This window comes from Eublepharis macularius, chromosome 6 (genome assembly GCF_028583425.1).
Source record: "Eublepharis macularius isolate TG4126 chromosome 6, MPM_Emac_v1.0, whole genome shotgun sequence".
In the NCBI taxonomy this organism is placed as follows: Eukaryota; Metazoa; Chordata; class Lepidosauria; order Squamata; family Eublepharidae; genus Eublepharis; species Eublepharis macularius.
In genome coordinates, this window is record NC_072795.1 from 59,630,024 (window position 1) to 59,647,327 (window position 17,304).

Genomic DNA, 17,304 nt, shown 5'->3' on the forward strand with positions numbered 1-17,304 from the left:
CTAGCATTTTGCAGTGCAAGAGACTGAACAGAATATGGAATTTGTCCTTCCAAAACAGAGCATTTTTAGGTGGAAGTTGTCATTGGCTAAGAAGAGGTATAAACTCTTTAAATTAATAACTTCAAGGTTACACAAATATAATATGCATTTATAGTGAATCAATACTTGTAAGCAGGAAAGAGAACTCTTCACTCATGACAACAGTAATTTAAGACAGACTGACCCATGTTCTTCTTCATACAGTACATAACTGAATTATGGAACGTACTGCCACATGGTATGTTGATGGCCACCAGCTTTGATCATTTTAAAATGCATAGATGAAAAGTCAATCAACAGCTTTTGTCACAATGGTTAAACAGTACCTCAACATTCAGAAGCAGTATGCCACTGCATACCAGTCTCTTATTAGGGGCTATAAAAGAGATAGGCTCTTGTATACTTGCAGGATTCCTGGAGATATCTTGCAGATCACTTCAGGAACTAGATGAGCATTTGATCTGGTTCAGCAGGACTATTCTCAAGTTATGAAGGTTTTTTACATTAGAGTTCATAAATTAGAGTTCATAAATTGTGCTTTGACATATGGCACATTCATTTAAGTAGCATGCAAATGACATTACATACTGCTTCTGCCAGTATTCTAAAGACCAGACCAATTTTTTGGTGGTGACGATGAACCCTCTGGCAGCAATTAGTTGTGCTATACTGATATTATAGAGGAACGAGGAGTTGCAAGAAGAGGGAAAGAGTCTGACAGTGCAGAGGAAGCCTTAAGAAAGGAGTAATATAAAGACTGACCCATAAGATGAGGGAATGAAGAGAAGGCTAGAGGGAATCATTGATTGCAACTGACTGCATATGAAGGACTTTAGCCCCTAGGGGGTCTAAATATTGGAACGACAGATCACCCCTTATAGCTTTACAACAAAACTGATTGATCCCATACTGCCAAATAAGATACGGAGTCAGGAATGCCACTGGGTCCATGTCAGTTTACAGTCACAATGCATAGGTCTTTCCTGCACTTAGTCTTCAACTAAGATTCTGGCACCTTCTGTATTAGATCAGTGTGTTCTTTGTTATTGTTCTAATAAACTACTAGACCATTACTTGACACCTTGGATCCATATTCTTTGGTCAAACAACAATCTTACTCAGTTTAAAATAGCCCTTAATTAGCATGGTTGAACAGAATAAAACTGGACTCAGCATTTCAGATGTGGCACCACCAAGAAATACCTTGCCCTTTGAATTGACTGCAAATGCCATTGCGTTCCTATTTTCTGAACCAAGGTAACTAATGACTAAAAACCATTAAATGAACCAACTCCCTTATGCCTCGCAGGCACAATTAAAGCTTCTGATGTGGCCTGCAGTCTCCGCACACACACCCCTCCCTCCAGTAGCAAACATTTTCTGATCACATACATTTTGGTCAGGGTTAAATTGCCACCATCACCAAACAAAATTAGCTTGCCACAACCTGAGAACTCTACACAATAGTGCTGGGCTTTATAAATATCTACTGTCTTCCAAGCAGAATGTTCTTGCTTTAACACATTTTATTGTAATTGCATTAATACACATTTTCAAGACTTATACATTCCTGTCCAGTATTATCCAAGATATTTTCTAAAATAAAAGGCATCTATATCAGCTTTGCAAGTATGTCAGTCACATGAAGAGGACATGTAGCTTGTCTGTCAAGTACACAACCACTTGAACTATCCACCAAATAGTGTTCAACTGAATTCTTTAGAGTGGTGAGAATCTCTGCTATCATTCTTTCTAACCTATGGAATTATAAAATTAACACAGCAAGTTCTAAATTTTAACTTCCCAAAGAAAAACACCTCTGTTTCTTATATGTTCATCTTTTGTCCAAAGCAATTACATTTCTTCTGTCTCATTCATGATATAACAATATCTACAAAAACTGACTACATATACTAAAAAGATATGAATTCAAACATCTGAAGCCAGAATTCGTAAAGGCCCAACTGCTCTCATACTATGTAACCTTAACACAGCAATTTGCCTTTCACTTCTCACAGAGCAGAAATAGTACAATACACCTTCATAACACTTTAAAAGGATATGCAATGCTTCAAACATAAGCAAATGGAAGACAAACATAAAACAACGACCCCCAAATTAAGATCTTATATTAAAGCAAATTCAAGAGTTTGCACATTTTGGCAATAACTCAATAGTCCTTTTTCCCTACTGAAGAAATAGCTAAAACTGGCCAGGGGACTGTAAAAATAATTAATGTAGGCAGTTTTCAGATATTACACGTTACAGAAATGCCCTTGCGGAAATTTATTTCACCACAGGGTTGCATTATATGCTCTTAAAATTTATATTTTAAATATGACAAAACTACCTCTAACATCTATGATAAAATAGAGGTTGTGGTTCAAAAACACCAATTATCCTATTTGTTAAAGGCTAAATCCTGCAAAGTTCTGAGTAGCGAGGGCTTTTCAGTAGAGAAAATGTTTAGTAAGAAAATATTTTATATTAAACTCTCCCATGCAACAAATCAGACCTTTCAGAGATCACGCAAAAAGGTTGACATCAATATGTAAGTTAAGCAAATTAAGGGAGAATTCCAATTAAATCATCACTATCAAATGTTTTGAAATGACAGGGGATTTGTGTAATGAATATCATGCATTATCTAACCACAATCTTTTTTGTTAGGGGGGAATCTGGTGAACGCTTGATTTTGTATTATATAAGCGTGAAGAATTTAGCTAATATACAAAATTCTATTGATTTACTATTATTATAATCTGCACCATAGTGCATGTTTTGGGAGGTTTCAATTGTCTCCCCTAGCTGCTGGATTTCTCTTTTCTCCATCAGGCATATTAACGTGCATTAACAGCCAGATCATATATACACAACATTGCCTGTGACCTACTAGGAAGTTGCTATAGCAACCACTGCTTTCTGCAATACATGTTATGCATTTTAAGTACCATCATAGTGAGTATAACATGTCTGTGATTAGTAAGCACAGTTTGTAATAGCTCAAAATGAAAGATATTCTAAAAGGAAGTATATATGCATGTTGAAATTTTGGTCATAAGCTTAATGTTCCTGGCATAATTTTTCTAGCACTAGTTAAACTACTATAATTTAATGTCATTTTATGTTCCATATCAATATCAATATATCTAATTCTTAATGTAGTCCCAAGTGTGGATACTTAAATCTGGAAACTGAAGCCATGGAGATATAAGAGAAACCTGAGAAAAGCCCCAGGTTCGCATAAAAATATGAAATCTAAAAAAAAAAAGCCAAAATAATTTTATGTATTCTTTATTTTTATTTATGTTACTTATAGCCTACTTTTCTCACTGAGACTCAAGGTGGATTATACAGTGTAATCCAATATAATCAATAGCTGGGACTTTCAATAAACAATACTATATAGATTGCAGAAATTCAAAAAGAAGCTGAAATCTGATACAGAACTGAAACAACATTAAAACAAAACATAAGAAATTTGACATAACATAATAAACAACAGTAACAAACAATGCACAGAAGTATAGTCTATGGGTCATATCCATTTATCGAAGCATCTCTTTAACCGTTTCCTTATGATATAGCTATATTACCTTTAAAAAGCCCTGCTGAATCATTCGGTTATGCACAGTTTGCAGAAAGCGAGGAGATTTGGGGCTTTCCTGACCTCTTCAGGCAGGCCATTCCATAAGGTGTACAAGCAGTTGTTGATTTTGTCCTTTTGCAGGGTGTCACCTGCAGCAGGCCCTGTTCAGATAAGTAAAGGTACTGTGGTGGGGCATAGGGAAAGTGGTGATCCCACAAATATAAAACAGGCTATTAAGGGCTTTGTATGTGATGGTCAAAACCTTCAAATGAGCCCAGTAACTTATGGGCAGCCAATGGAGTGACTGCAGAATAGGAGTAAAATGCATGCTCTGCCAATCTCCTGATAATAACCAAGTTGCAGTGTTCTACACCAGCTGGAGTCTCTGAGTTGATTTATATACTGAGTTGACTTATATATTGGATCAAAACTAACAGATCAGCAATGTCAAAGAAGGGGTCCATTTCCCAAGCTAGACTTAGTTTGTGAAAGACATTTTTGCATCTGCATTAACTTGCTTCTCTAGCAGCAGTGCTGTGTCTAATATAACCCCCAGGCTCTTTACAGAGTCTGCAAGGATCAGCTGAACCTCATCAAAAGTGGGAAGCATAATGTCCTTCAAGATCTCTGCCTTCCCAACCAGCATCACTTCCATCTTGTCTGGGTCCTGTTTCAATTTGTAGCAGCGGCACTGGTACTTTTAAGAAATTAATGTCCTTTGCAGTGGCCACTGTGGGGGGTTGCTAGGCAATGACAATATTGACAGTCTTCCAGACTAGGTGTCTGCCACTGAAAGTCAAGGAGATGGAGTATTCCAGGCTTGTTTGTGGCCTCTGAGGGAGGCACTAGCCCCCCCTAGCAACCAATGGCAGGCCTGGCTGCTCATTTTATTCAAAAGTACCCATTGTTCAAAAGGCAATGAAGTATAGTGGTTATAGTTCTACATTAGGATCTGAGAGATGCATGTTCTAATCCCCATTCTGTTGTGGAAGCTCACTCGGTGACCTTGGGACAAACACACATGCCCAGCCTTGTAGCTGAAGATGACTGGTGGGTGGGAAGGAGGAATCTGGTGGGAATCTGGATGGCTGGTGGGTGGGAAGGAGGAAAAGGATACGCGGGCTGCCATAAGGAAGAAAAGAGGAAATAATGTGCGAAAGGGGAAAGTGAGCTACCCTTTCCCCACCCCCCGCAAGTCCTTTTGGTCCCCCACTTGTTAATATATTAAATTCTCAACAAGGCCAAATCTGTGGCTACTTGAGACTAGAGCCATGAACAGATGAGGCACCTCTTTCTATGAACCTGAAAATTTCCCCCGGTTTAGCAAAAACATTTGAAAATCTAAAGAAGAAACACATGGGAGGGGGAACCCTTCAAAATAATAGAAGCAGTGCTTGCAGCTTTAAGAAATGAATGACTCCTAGGGAAACACAATAGTATTGCCAGCTTTCAAGCTTGGTTTCTGTCACCTGCACCTTTAAGAAACAAACGCCCACTGCCATTGCCATTGTGGAGGTTGCTAGGCAGCAACAATATTACCAGCCTACTAGTCTTGGTGTCTGTCAATAAAAGGCAAGAGGAATGAGTAGGGCCATTTCCAGGGCTATTTTGGCATTTGAGGGAAGACTTATTTGGGTCAGGCCCATCAGCAACCACTGGGCAACTAGCTACCATCCAACTTGCATGACTCACCCAGGCCCAGCTACCATCCAACTTGCTATTATTCAACAACAGCCAATCCATGAAAGCCAGCACGGTACAGTGGATAGAGTTTCAGAATAGGATCTGGGAGACTCAAGTTCAAATCCCCATTTTGCCCATGGCAGATTGCTGGGTGATCTTGGGCCAGTCATGTACTCTCAGCCTAACCTACCTCACAGAGTTGTTGTGAGGATAAAATGGAGGAGAGGAGAATGATGTAAGCGGTTTTGGGTCCCATTTTGGAGAAATGCATGCTATAAATGAAATAATATCAATATAGTTAAAGAAGAGGGGGAAGATAAAAGGTTAGTTGGAGGGAGGGAGGGAGCGAGAAAGGAAGGAAGGAATATGGGTATACAAGGGAATGTGAGATTTCCCCCACAAATCCTTGCGAGTTCCCACTATGCAATTTGGCCTCATAGCCACCAGTGCACAAATGGGCCATAGTTTTCCTGTGTAGAAACTGCAAGGAGGGAAAGCTGAAGACACGGTGGCAAATACAGGTAGGTTGACTGGTGGGTGGGAAGGAAAGAAAGAAGCAAGAAAAGGGGAGAGACTATGGGGGCTGCCAGGGAAGTAAAAAAGGAAGTAATAAGGCAAGATTAAATGAGATGAGCCCCCACATGTCCTTCTGGGTCCCCTGCTTATCTTATATACTGTGGATTCCCTCTTTGTATGCTAGCAAGCTAGACCCCATTCCCTGCTAACCAAACAGACACAAAAACAGCTTTAAAAAGGAAGTGCCATACTTAGCCTTAGAAATGCCACTTCAGCAAAAAAACTCTGCTGGCCATCAATAAAGCTAACTTTTTTTTTTTAACTTTTTATTTTGCATTTTTATATAACTTTTTCCAAAACTACAAATAACCAAATTAAACAACAGCATAATGGGCAATACATGGAAGAGATGAAAACCTTGATGTTTTAACAAACAGCCAATATTAACATTGAAAACAGTACACTGAGTATAAGAAGTCACATTATAGCAAAGAAGCTAAGTGTATGTAAATCTACGTTAGGTAACTGATTGGTATTATGACAATAGGTTAAAAATGGTAGCCATTGTACAAGAAAGCACGATTGATATTGTGGATTATCTAAGCCTTTAAGGTGATCCGCTATTTTTTCCATTATGAAAATGTCCCATAGTTTTCTGAGCCATTGTGATACACTTGGAGTTTTTTCCTGTCTCCAGGTTGAGGCTAAAAGCAATTTTGCCGCAGCAATCAATAAAAATATCAGATTTTTCCTAGTAGATGGGACCGTCTGATCCTCCCAGAGTCCTAGCAGGATTACTTCAGGGCACTTGGGAATTGCATAGTTTGTTATTGTTTTAATTTTTTGTATGATTCGATCCCAGAACAACTGAATTTTAGGACAAGACCACCATAGATGAATATAGTCTCCATTTTGTCCACACTGTTTCCAGCATAGTGGATTCGTTTCATGATTAATGTGGTGGAGAAGAGTGGGAGACAGGTACCACCTCGCCATTATTTTAAAGGATGTCATTCTGATGCTCACTGCTTTAGATTGCAAGCAGTTTCCTGACCAGATGGAAGACCACTGAGCATCAGATAAGATTGTATTACAGTCTCTGCTCCAGTTTGCTTGGTATTTCAATGTGAGCTGATCATTCCTTGAGTTTAAAATAGCATATATTTTAGCTATTAAACCTTTCCTATGAGATTGTATTAATTTAAGTAAATATTCAAAGTCAGTTAGTTCACGCTTTAATGAGGTTACAAGTGGCTGACTTTCTAGTAGGTGTCTGATTTGGAGGTATTGAAACCATGGGATCGTAGCATTTGTATCCTTTTCTATTTGAGCCTTGTTCAGGATAATCCCATGTTTGGTTATATCAATAATCCTGTTTTGTTTAATTACTTTCCATAATTTAAAAGAATTTAAGTCCATGCCAGGTGGGAACCAATTCTGATCTATAAAAGATGATAATGGCGAGATGGTTGGAGCAAGATGTTGCCTTAACTTGTCCCATATGTCTAAGGTGGTTCTTAGAAAGGGGTTAGTATGAATTTGAGGTGGTCTATTCTTAGGTTCAGCCCATATCACATCCTGTAAGTCGTGTGGGTAGATGTGTGATGATTCAATTTGTGGCCAACCTGAACCTTCTACAGTATTTAATAGTATTACGATGTTTGCTAGTTGGGCAGCTATGTAGTATTGTTTTAAGTCTGGGACTGATAATCCACCTTTCTTAGCAGACCGTTTCATGGTTAAATAGTTTATCCTAGGGCGTTTGCCATCCCATATAAAACTGTTTATAATTTTTTGCCAATGTTGGAAATCTTGATCTGTAAGTTTAATTGGTAGCATGCGGAAATTAAATAAAAATTGTGGGAGAATCATAGATTTTACCAGATTAATCTTTTCTGCCCACGACAACTTCATTTCCGCCCACTCTTTAATTTTGTCTTTTATCTTTTTTTGTAACGGTTTAAAGTTAGCTTCTTTTATATCCAGTAAATCAACTGGTATCTTAATGCCTAAATAAGTCCATTGCTTATGGGTCCATTGATATGTAAAATTAGAAGCCATCTCTGACCTAATGATTGGAGTTAGGTGAATAGGGTAAATTTCTGATTTGGTTTTATTAATTTTAAGACCTGAAATGTAACCAAAATCATGCAGGGTTTTTTCCAGGGCTGGTAATGAGGTGCATGGATGTGCAAGGTAAAGGACCATGTCGTCCGCAAACAGGGAAATTTTATAAACGCGTTTTCCAATAGTGATGCCACTAATGGCGTTGTTTAGCCGTATAGCCTCAGCCAGAGGTTCTATGGATAAGGCAAATAATAATGGGGAAAGCGGGCATCCCTGTCTGGTTCCTCTTGTGAGCTCAAAGTCTTTTGATTTCAATCCATTGAGTTTTATTTGGGCCTTAGGAGAAGCATATAATAGTTTGATAATCTGAATAAAAGAATGGCCAAATCCCATCCTAGAGAGCAATCTTATTAAATAATTTGTTTCTAAGCTGTCAAAGGCTTTTTCAGCATCTAATGAGAGCAGGATCGACTCTATTTGATTGGTTTTACAGTGATTGATAATGTTTAGAGTTTTTCTTACATTATCTGTAATACTCCTGTTTGGTATGAAGCCAGTTTGATCAGATTGTATGTAATGACTTATGATTTTATTCAGACGATTAGCCAGTACTGCTGTAAATATCTTTGCGTCCTGATTTAGTAATGATATGGGACGGTAAGAAGATGGGAGGGTGGCATCCTTCCCTGGCTTAGGGATTACAATAATTGTAGCTTCATACCATGTTTTTGGGAAGTTGCCTTTTAAAAGGATTGCATTGCAAGTTTGGCGAAGGGGTTCTGTCAGAATGTGTATAAACTTTTTATAAAATTCGGCAGGGAAGCCATCTCTGCCGGGAGTTTTATTTAGTTTGTGATTTTTGATGACTTCAGTGATTTCCTGAGAGGAGATCGGTAGATCTAGGGAAGCTTTATGCTCTGGAGTAATTTGTTTCAAGGTTGTAAGAGAGCTTAGGAAGTCCTCAATACCAGATGGTGTTGGATTCTTTGATTTATATAAAGTAGAATAAAAGTCACGAAATATATCTAGGATTTCCTTATTATTGGAAGTGTGAGATTTACCATTTCTTTTAATTAAAGAAATTTGGTTGGAAGAGGATTTCTTTTTAACTTTCCAAGCTAGGAGGCGTAACGTTTTAGGGGTTTTGTGCCAGTACCTCTGTTTTAAGAACAGTAGGTTCTTTTGTATGGAAGATGTCTCAAGTGCCTCCAGCTTTTTCCTTTCTAAAGTCAATTGATTATAGTCTTTCTTATTGCAGTATTTTTTGTGTTTGTTTTCAAGAGCATGGATTTTGGATATAATTTCTGATCTAGTCTTCTCTCTCTCTTTTTTATAGAATGAGGCTAATGATATGATTTTACCTCTGACTACAGCCTTCATGGCTTCCCAAATTATTGCTTGAGAGACTTCACCTTCTGTATTCTCTTTGAAATAATTTTCCAGTTCTAATTCAATTTCTTTTTTAATTGTTGGGTGTAATAAAAGAGATTTGTTCAGTATCCAGTGAGTGTCTTGTTTTATTTTTTCCGGAAAGGTCAAAAAACAGTCTACCCAGGCATGGTCCGTCCAGATTTTACTGCCTATGGTGGAAGAGATTATATTATGATAAATTTTGGGGGAAGCCAATATGTAATCTATTCTAGTATGGATTTGATGACGGGCAGAAAAATAGGTAAAGTCTTTCTCTAGGCCGTGCTGTGAGCGCCACACATCCTTAAACTCAAATTTGTCAAATAGTAAATTGAGGTTTGATCGATTTACTTTGTTTCTCTGACGTACCCTGTTGTTTTGGGATCGATCCAGGTTTGAATCTGCTATGCAGTTAAAATCCCCCCCTGCCAAAATTTCACCATCCGCATACAACCTTAAATTAGATAGAGTTTCATGAAGAAATTCAATTTGCTTGTCATTTGGAGCGTAAATAGATGCCAAGGTTATTTTTGTTTCTTCCAGAACCCCTTTGACAAAAATAAAGCGTCCCCTAGGATCTATTTTTGAGTCTTCACATTGGAATCTAACATTCTTTGAGATTAAGATTGCAACACCCCTGGCACTGGATGAGCCTGGGGCTTGAAAGTGCACATTGAAACGATTAGACTTTAATACCTGAGGCATTTCTTTCCTATAATGGGTTTCTTGCAAAAACAGTATGTCTACCCCTTGCTTCACTAAAGCTGTAGTAACACGTTTAAGTTTTATAGGATTGTTTAATCCTCTGCAATTTAGAGTAATAATTTTGATTCTATCTGTCATTAGTTATGTGTTAAATAGAATGATATAACGGACAGATAAAACTCTGTGAGCATGAGGAAATAAGGCATCCTCTGAGTCTTTGATAACCTATTTTCAGCTACTCTGTATGGTTCCTCCAATATTGCATAATATATGTTGTCAAACAGAACTGTAACATTAATACAATAACCCCATCCCACCCCCTTGAACAAAAACAAAACACCAGTTAACATAATACTGCTCCTTCGTGTGAAGGAGCAATCTCTCCAGAGGCACAGGTCTAAACTGCCTGTGTTAACACAAATAAGGAGAATGGTTAGGTTCTCCCCTTTTCTGGAGGATCCTATACAACTGGGAACTAAAATGAGTACCAGGTTTAGCCCCCCTCCCCCCCCCCCGACTGAAGAAGTAGAAAAGAGATGAGGACTACAGTTACAGAAAGGTCTGAAGCTACAGATAGAGAAGAAGAAGAAATGTTAGGGGCAAGAACAATATTGACTGACAGAAACGCTAGAGAAAAACTCTAAGAAATGATGGTTGCTTGCATGCATTTTCTCCCTCAGGCAGTTGTTTTCATCGGTATCGTGGCCCATCCCGTCATAGTGGAGGATTTCTGTGCGACAGTAGAGCTTTTGTTCAGATCCGGTGAGGATAAGTTCAGTTCCTTAAGAAGAGATGTGCCAGATAACAGATCCGTTGCTTGAAGAGTTCTTCCCTGATGTACTACTTGGAGTTTAGAGGAGGCCACCCATTTGTATCTGATGTTTGCGCTGTTTAGTTGAGTGGTTATGGGTTTAAGCTCTCTTCTCTGCAAAAGGGTTTCGCTTGACAAGTCCTGGAAAACTTGAATTCTCTGCCCTTGAAAAAGGAAAAAGCCTCTTTTTCTAGCCTCTTGAAGGATTTTCTCTTTAGTACGTGAGTCCATAAACGTAACAATAATATCTCTGTTAGTGTTTTTTCTTAAGTTGCGGAGGGAGCCCATCCTATACGCAGCTACAATATTTGGTGCCACACCGTCTTCCAATTGTAGTTCCTGAGCCAGCCATCCTGAAAGGAAGACTATTAACTCAGTTGAGCCTTCTTCTGATTCTGAGAATCCGCGAAATTTTTAATTATTTGATTTCCATTTATTTTCCAGGTCCATGATTTTATTTCTCATCCAGCTCTCGCTAGCCTGCAGAGTGCGTGTTTCTTTTTGCAAGGACAAGCTAAGCTCTAAAGCAGAGTCTGCAGTGCGAGTTACTTGCTGGAGAGACTCAGATATTGCAGTCAATTGATCCTTCATAGGTTTCAGAAGTCTCTCCATTCTATTGGCAATTTTATCTTCCAGTTGATCTATTTTAATACTTAGGTTTGTTTCTTGTACCTGGGTTTCTGTGTCAGTTATTTCCTCAGCAATGACGGAGGCCATTTTGGCTGTAGAGTGGGGTTCAGCTGCAGCGCTGTTTCTGTGCTCTCCCGCCGAAAAAAAGGTTTTTACTGATTGTGAAATCGGCTCTGAAGATTTATTTTTATTTCCTCCTGTCTTGCCCATAGTTGTAGCTTGTTAGGATCACTTTAAGGAGCTAATAATTCAGTCGGGGGAAGGGAAGATCCAGGAGCCTGAAACTCACGCGTCTAGCATACACGCTGACGCCCCGCCCCCTCCATAAAGCTAACTTTTTTGATGACAAGACCCTCATCCCAAATATGGGATAAAAAACTAACTGCTAAACCCTATCTCTGCAACAAATATTAACCAATTATAGCCTTTTGATCCCACTGCAGCAAATAATCACCAATCACATAAAAGTGTGATCAAAGTCTTTGTCTGGGCAAGTATAAATGTGTAACTCCATTTTGGGTTGTGCCTTTTCTTTAGAAAAGTCTCTCAGCTGAAACCAAATAAATTCTGTTTGTTGATTTACAGAACTAGAGTGTTTCTTGGGTACCATAACAATACTAATAGCCAAATGGACCTCAACTGAGAATACTTAAATCAGAGCTGGGAGCCATGGCTGATTCCACATGGCACACTTTAAGCCATCAATGCTGAGCATTCACACCAATCAGTGCTGAAACTGCTTGGAGTCCCATCATTCTGCACTGCATGATCTTGAGGCAATCTGGTGTCTGCTTTCTTATTCCAGACAAGCTGAGATATGTCTGTTTGGAGCCGCATTTTGTGGGGGCTGAAGCTGACATTTTTTCTTTAAAAAATTTTTTCGTATGCATTCTAACATTGCCAGGAAGAATGAGCAACCTTACAACTCATTCCTGGCTTTTGGGGGTGGGGGCCGGGGAGAGAGATAGTGTGTGCATACCCTTGAGGGAGAAAGGAGTATGCCATTTAACCTTTTTCTGGTTTTTAAAGCCAGCAGAGAATATGCAGCAATGTTAGGACTCGTTCCTGGAGGTTTCTTTTGGAGGGGGGGGGAGCATGTGCGCATACCCAGGAGGAAGTAGGCAAACGGAGAAGCAGCCTTATAACCCTTACCTCGCTTTGCTGATAAAAATGGCGGAAAAAGAGTTCTGAGAGCTGAGAAGGGTGAGTGTGGTTACTGGCAGACAGACCGATCAGCTCCTGGGGGAAAGGAAGAGGGGGCGCGAGAAGCAGAACAGGAGTATGGTGTTTCACACAGACATAATATGCGGCAGCGTTGACTAGGCATCAGCTTCAAAAAATAAATCATAGAATGTGCTCAAGGGAAAAATACAGGGAAAAGATGGACAAATGTCATTAGGGCTAGACCCAGAATCAATACCACATGACTTGCATAACACATCCCAACCTAGATGCTTGCTACTGTTCAACAATAGCACCCCCTCTCCACAAAAGCCAGTGTAGTGTAATGGTTACAGTTTCAGAGTAGGATCTGGAAGACTGAGATTCAAATCATCACCCTGCCTTTGAGCCAGTCACACTCTCAGCCTAACCTACCTCTCAGGGTTATTGTGAGGATAATATGTAAGCAAGTAAAGTAATAGAGGCTGTTTGGGGTTCCTACTGTGGAGAAAAGCCGTATATGAATGAAGTAAATTAATAAACATAGATGAAGTAGTCAAGAGATTTCACAGCAGGTACCTATCATCCTGCATCAAAAACCTGAAAGAAAGGCATTGGCAATGATAGCATGAGCAGTCTGTGGACGTATAGTATAGAGTGGCCATTTCACACTGCATTTTACAACCTTGCTCGCAAGGGTTAGGTCCACGGTTGTGTTAATTTACTCATTGCTATCCTTTCAATTTTTAATCCAATAACAGAGTCTTAAATGGGTGGGGGAAACACAGAGAGAGAGCCAGTTTGGTGTAGTGGTTAAGAGCGCGGGACTCTAATCTGGAGAGCCAAGTTTGATTCCCCAGTCCTCCACTTGAAGCCAGCTGGGTAACATTGGGCTAGTCACAGTATATAAATCGAATGTTATTATTATTATAAAGTACTCTGAAAGACTACCCCTTGTTTTGTTATTTCCTTTCTATTTTCTACCAAAAACGTTGTGCAACCAGCTTCCCTATGCCTTGAAGTACGAACAATCATATCACTAATTTTAATATTTCAAAACTAACAGAAAAACAACCTAACAGCTCAATCCTAAAGGGGGGGGGAGTGCATAGGAAGAGGACTAAGGCTTACGTGGGTGCAACTTGCACTTAGACGGGTATAACCCTCCCTTCCGCCGGCGGCCAGGAAGCACGTTACTGCGGGCAGGCCGCCAACTATGGCCATGCCAGGCAATCGTACAAACACATACGTGTGGCCCAAGCCCCTGCACCGGCGCTAGAGAGGGCAGGGCGGGGGGCAGGCTGCAAGTTAGTCAGCTTCCTCAGCTTCTTCAGGCCCAGAAACACCCCCTGCAGTGGCAGAAAGTTACGCCACAAAAAAAGTAGGCATAGCCCGTAAGCGCCCATTGAACGGGAAAACCTGGGCCCCTCTCCCTGTGCCCAGCCCAGCCCCCATGGCCCAAACAGGGCATAGGATGGTGACTACCAGGCGGACCAATCCACGTGATCTTCCAGGGTGGGCGAGCCCCCCTCCCCATGCCCAATCACTTGCCCACACATCCTACAAAACCTCCAGCTGCGCTACTCACATAGGTAAGTGGGCAGCAGCCCGACAGCCTCCTTCCATGGGGACTTTGTGTGCAAAGTAGGAAAGTGGGTATTCACGGTGGTGGGCCATTAGTTCACTAGGGGGATTTAGTAGGAAAACTGGGATAATTTTGCACTCGCTCAGGGGAAGAAGGGCAAAGTCCAGAATGTCTGACTAACTAGCAAAAACAACCCAAGTCCCCTTGCAGGTTAGGTGACTCTGGAGTTCTGGCTTAATAAGGAGCAAGGGAGCACTGACAGGCAAGAAGAAGCTGGGGGGCAGCTGACCCAGCTCACTGATTTGTGCCTGCTGCCCCCTCTCTCCTGAACTCTTCTGACCATCAGCCTCTTCAGGTGAGGCTCAGTGGGGAAGGGGGCAGTGGCGGCAGCCCACCTGCCGCAGAGGCAGTTGCCCAGAAAACTACTCTTGACACAGCCAATTGGGGGGGGGGGGTGGCTACTCATGTGGGTTCTCTGTTCAGACTTCCTCAGGTGGGCCCCCTCCCAGCAGAGGATGAAGTGTGGTCAGTGCTCAGGTTGACTGAGTGTTCATAACACCCTATTGCTGGAGGATGCTCAGCCACTTGACTTTCTCTTGCACAGAATAAGATCTTCCCAAGGCAGCGCAGTCTCGCCAGACGTTCAGGCATCATGTGGTTGCGAGCTGTACCTGTGGAGCTACCGCCACAGCTCTCAACTAATGGACACATTCCCAGACGTTGTAGATTGGGCTTGGTCTCTGCCACGCACTGGTCTGGGTCACTTGCAACATGTGTCTGTTTTCCTTGCTGGCAGATCACCACTCGTCCTGGAGACAAAGGAGCATAGCTGTCTGAGCCCCCCGTAAGCCTCCACGAGTGCCATTCAGATCCAGCCCAGGGAACAGTTTACCAAGGCAGCCCATGGTTCAGCCACATTGGCAAGAAATACATCCAGAGAATCTCTGCACCTTTTCCAGTTTAATAAAATGTGTTGAAAAACAAGAAACTGCTGTCTTTTTTGCTTAATCTCAATATTGTTTTCTTAAATGATTTCTTATGTTGTTCTTTCAAACACTGAATTTTGGCTATGATTTCATTCATTTTTTTTACTTTCTCCTTCCTTCTTTTTGCTATCAAGGCTATCAGATTCCCTCTCATGAAAACTTTACTAGCTTCCCAGACTGTGGTAACAGAAACATCAACGGTACAATTCAATTTGAAAAATTCTTCTAAGACTTTCTTACATTTCTTTAAAATATCCTGTAATAGTATATTGTCATCTAGCCTCCATCTTCTTGTCCTGCTTTCTTCTTGCCACTCTATCAGTAAGGGATTATGATCAGCATAAAATTTCGGTTGTATCTCTACTTTCTTTAAATTCATTAATGCAGTTTTAGATATCCAGCACATACCTATCCTTGAGTATGTCTGATGTTTATCAGAAAAAAGTATAATCCTTTACTTTAGGATTCAGAGTTCTCCAGGTGTCTATCAAGTGAAGCACTTTTATATGATGCACGACATTTTTGGGCAGTTTCCCTCCTCTTGTTCTTTTAGATAGATCCATCTTTGTATCCAGCACTCCGTTCATATCCCCACAAATAATTTCTCCTTGAAAATCCAGCAATTTATCAAAAAAAACTTTAATAAAAAATTTTCTTTGGCAAGGTTTGGTGCGTAAGTTGTAGCTAAGGTACTAATTCTCCCATCTGGGTGTTTAATTTTCAATAATATATATCTTCCATCTAAATCTTTCATTTCCTCCATTATATTAATTTGTTGGTTTCTAACATAGACCGCCACTTCTCTCTTCTTCTCTTCCACCGATGATATATAGGCCTTACCTAATTTTTTGTTCTCTAAAATATGTTCATGCTTTTTCTTAATATGGGTTTCTTGAAGACATATATCCACTGCTGCTTCTTTAATAGATTAGATATTTTAGATTGTTTTGATGGGGAGTTTAAGCCATTGACATTTACTGAAAAAATACTAAAGTTTCCCATATTGTTAATATGTCGCCACTTGATCCAATTTCCCCTCTTCACCCTCTAATGTTTTGTCTCTTTGCGCCTGCTGATCGTCCAAAGTATTTTCAGCTGCCAATTCTTCAAGCAGTTGTTTAGCTTGTTCAGTAGCTGATATCAGTCTCCTCCCCTTTGGTAACAAAACTTGAAGAGCAAATGGAATTCTCCAATAATATCTCTTTCCTTCATAACAGTTGCCTCAGAGAATCAAAATGTTTTCTTATCATAGTGAATCAAAGTGGAAATAGAGATATCTGACTGAAAGGGCAGGTAGGCTGAGTTATAAAAAGACATGCAAAGCCTTTTCATTGCCTTGAAGCCTAATGTCTTGATTGAGCTAAAGGTAAAGCTGGAAGAATTGTTTCTACAAGAATAAGAATGAAACTCCCAACAGAATTGGAGATTTTGATAGAATATACTAATCTTCCTAATGCTTTGTAAGATTTTTCTACAGTGAAAGCAACAATTTCCTGACTGCCTACTATGTTTTGATGTAGTATTGTATGGCTGTAGACTTTCTGTTCTGTTATGCAAAAAAATCTCTCTGGAGTTTTGCGAATCTGATGAATAATAAACGTTCCTTAGTGACCATTATTACCCAATTACACCAGCCTCTCTCTAAGATCAGCTGACATTGAGAATAGCTGCTGCTGCCCCCAACTCCCCGTCAGGATGTCTTTTCACACATCCTCACAAATTTTTCCGAGCTCAGGGCTCGGATGGATGGGGTGGGCTCTGCTGCCAGGAGGAGCAAGTGTCAAGTGGCGCCCTGTCCAGTGTCCCTGCCCCCTTCCCTCCCCTCAATGTAACTTCAGCCTTCCCTCCTCTCAATGTAACTTCAGGCACTGGGGTGGGAATTGAAGTGTGGCCCATGAATGTCTGGCAGGGCAGGAGGGGGGGGGACATCCACTAAAGATTATTTTTTATTATTATTTTATTACACTTCTAGACCGCCCTCCCCGTCAGACAGGCTCAGGGCGGTGTAACAACATACGATTTTTACATAAAGATTAAAAACAATAAAAACATTATAAAGACATTAAAACATTATTCCATATACAATTAAAATTGGCGGATATAAATATTAAAATACAGCATT

At 40.2% G+C, this 17,304-nt stretch overlaps 1 protein-coding gene across 2 annotated transcripts in view; it reads right to left on the bottom strand.

Moving 5' to 3' along the window:
- The window catches only part of STAG1 (stromal antigen 1), a 319,961-nt gene that overhangs the window by 266,572 nt on the left and 36,085 nt on the right, over positions 1-17,304 (bottom strand). The window lies entirely within an intron of this gene.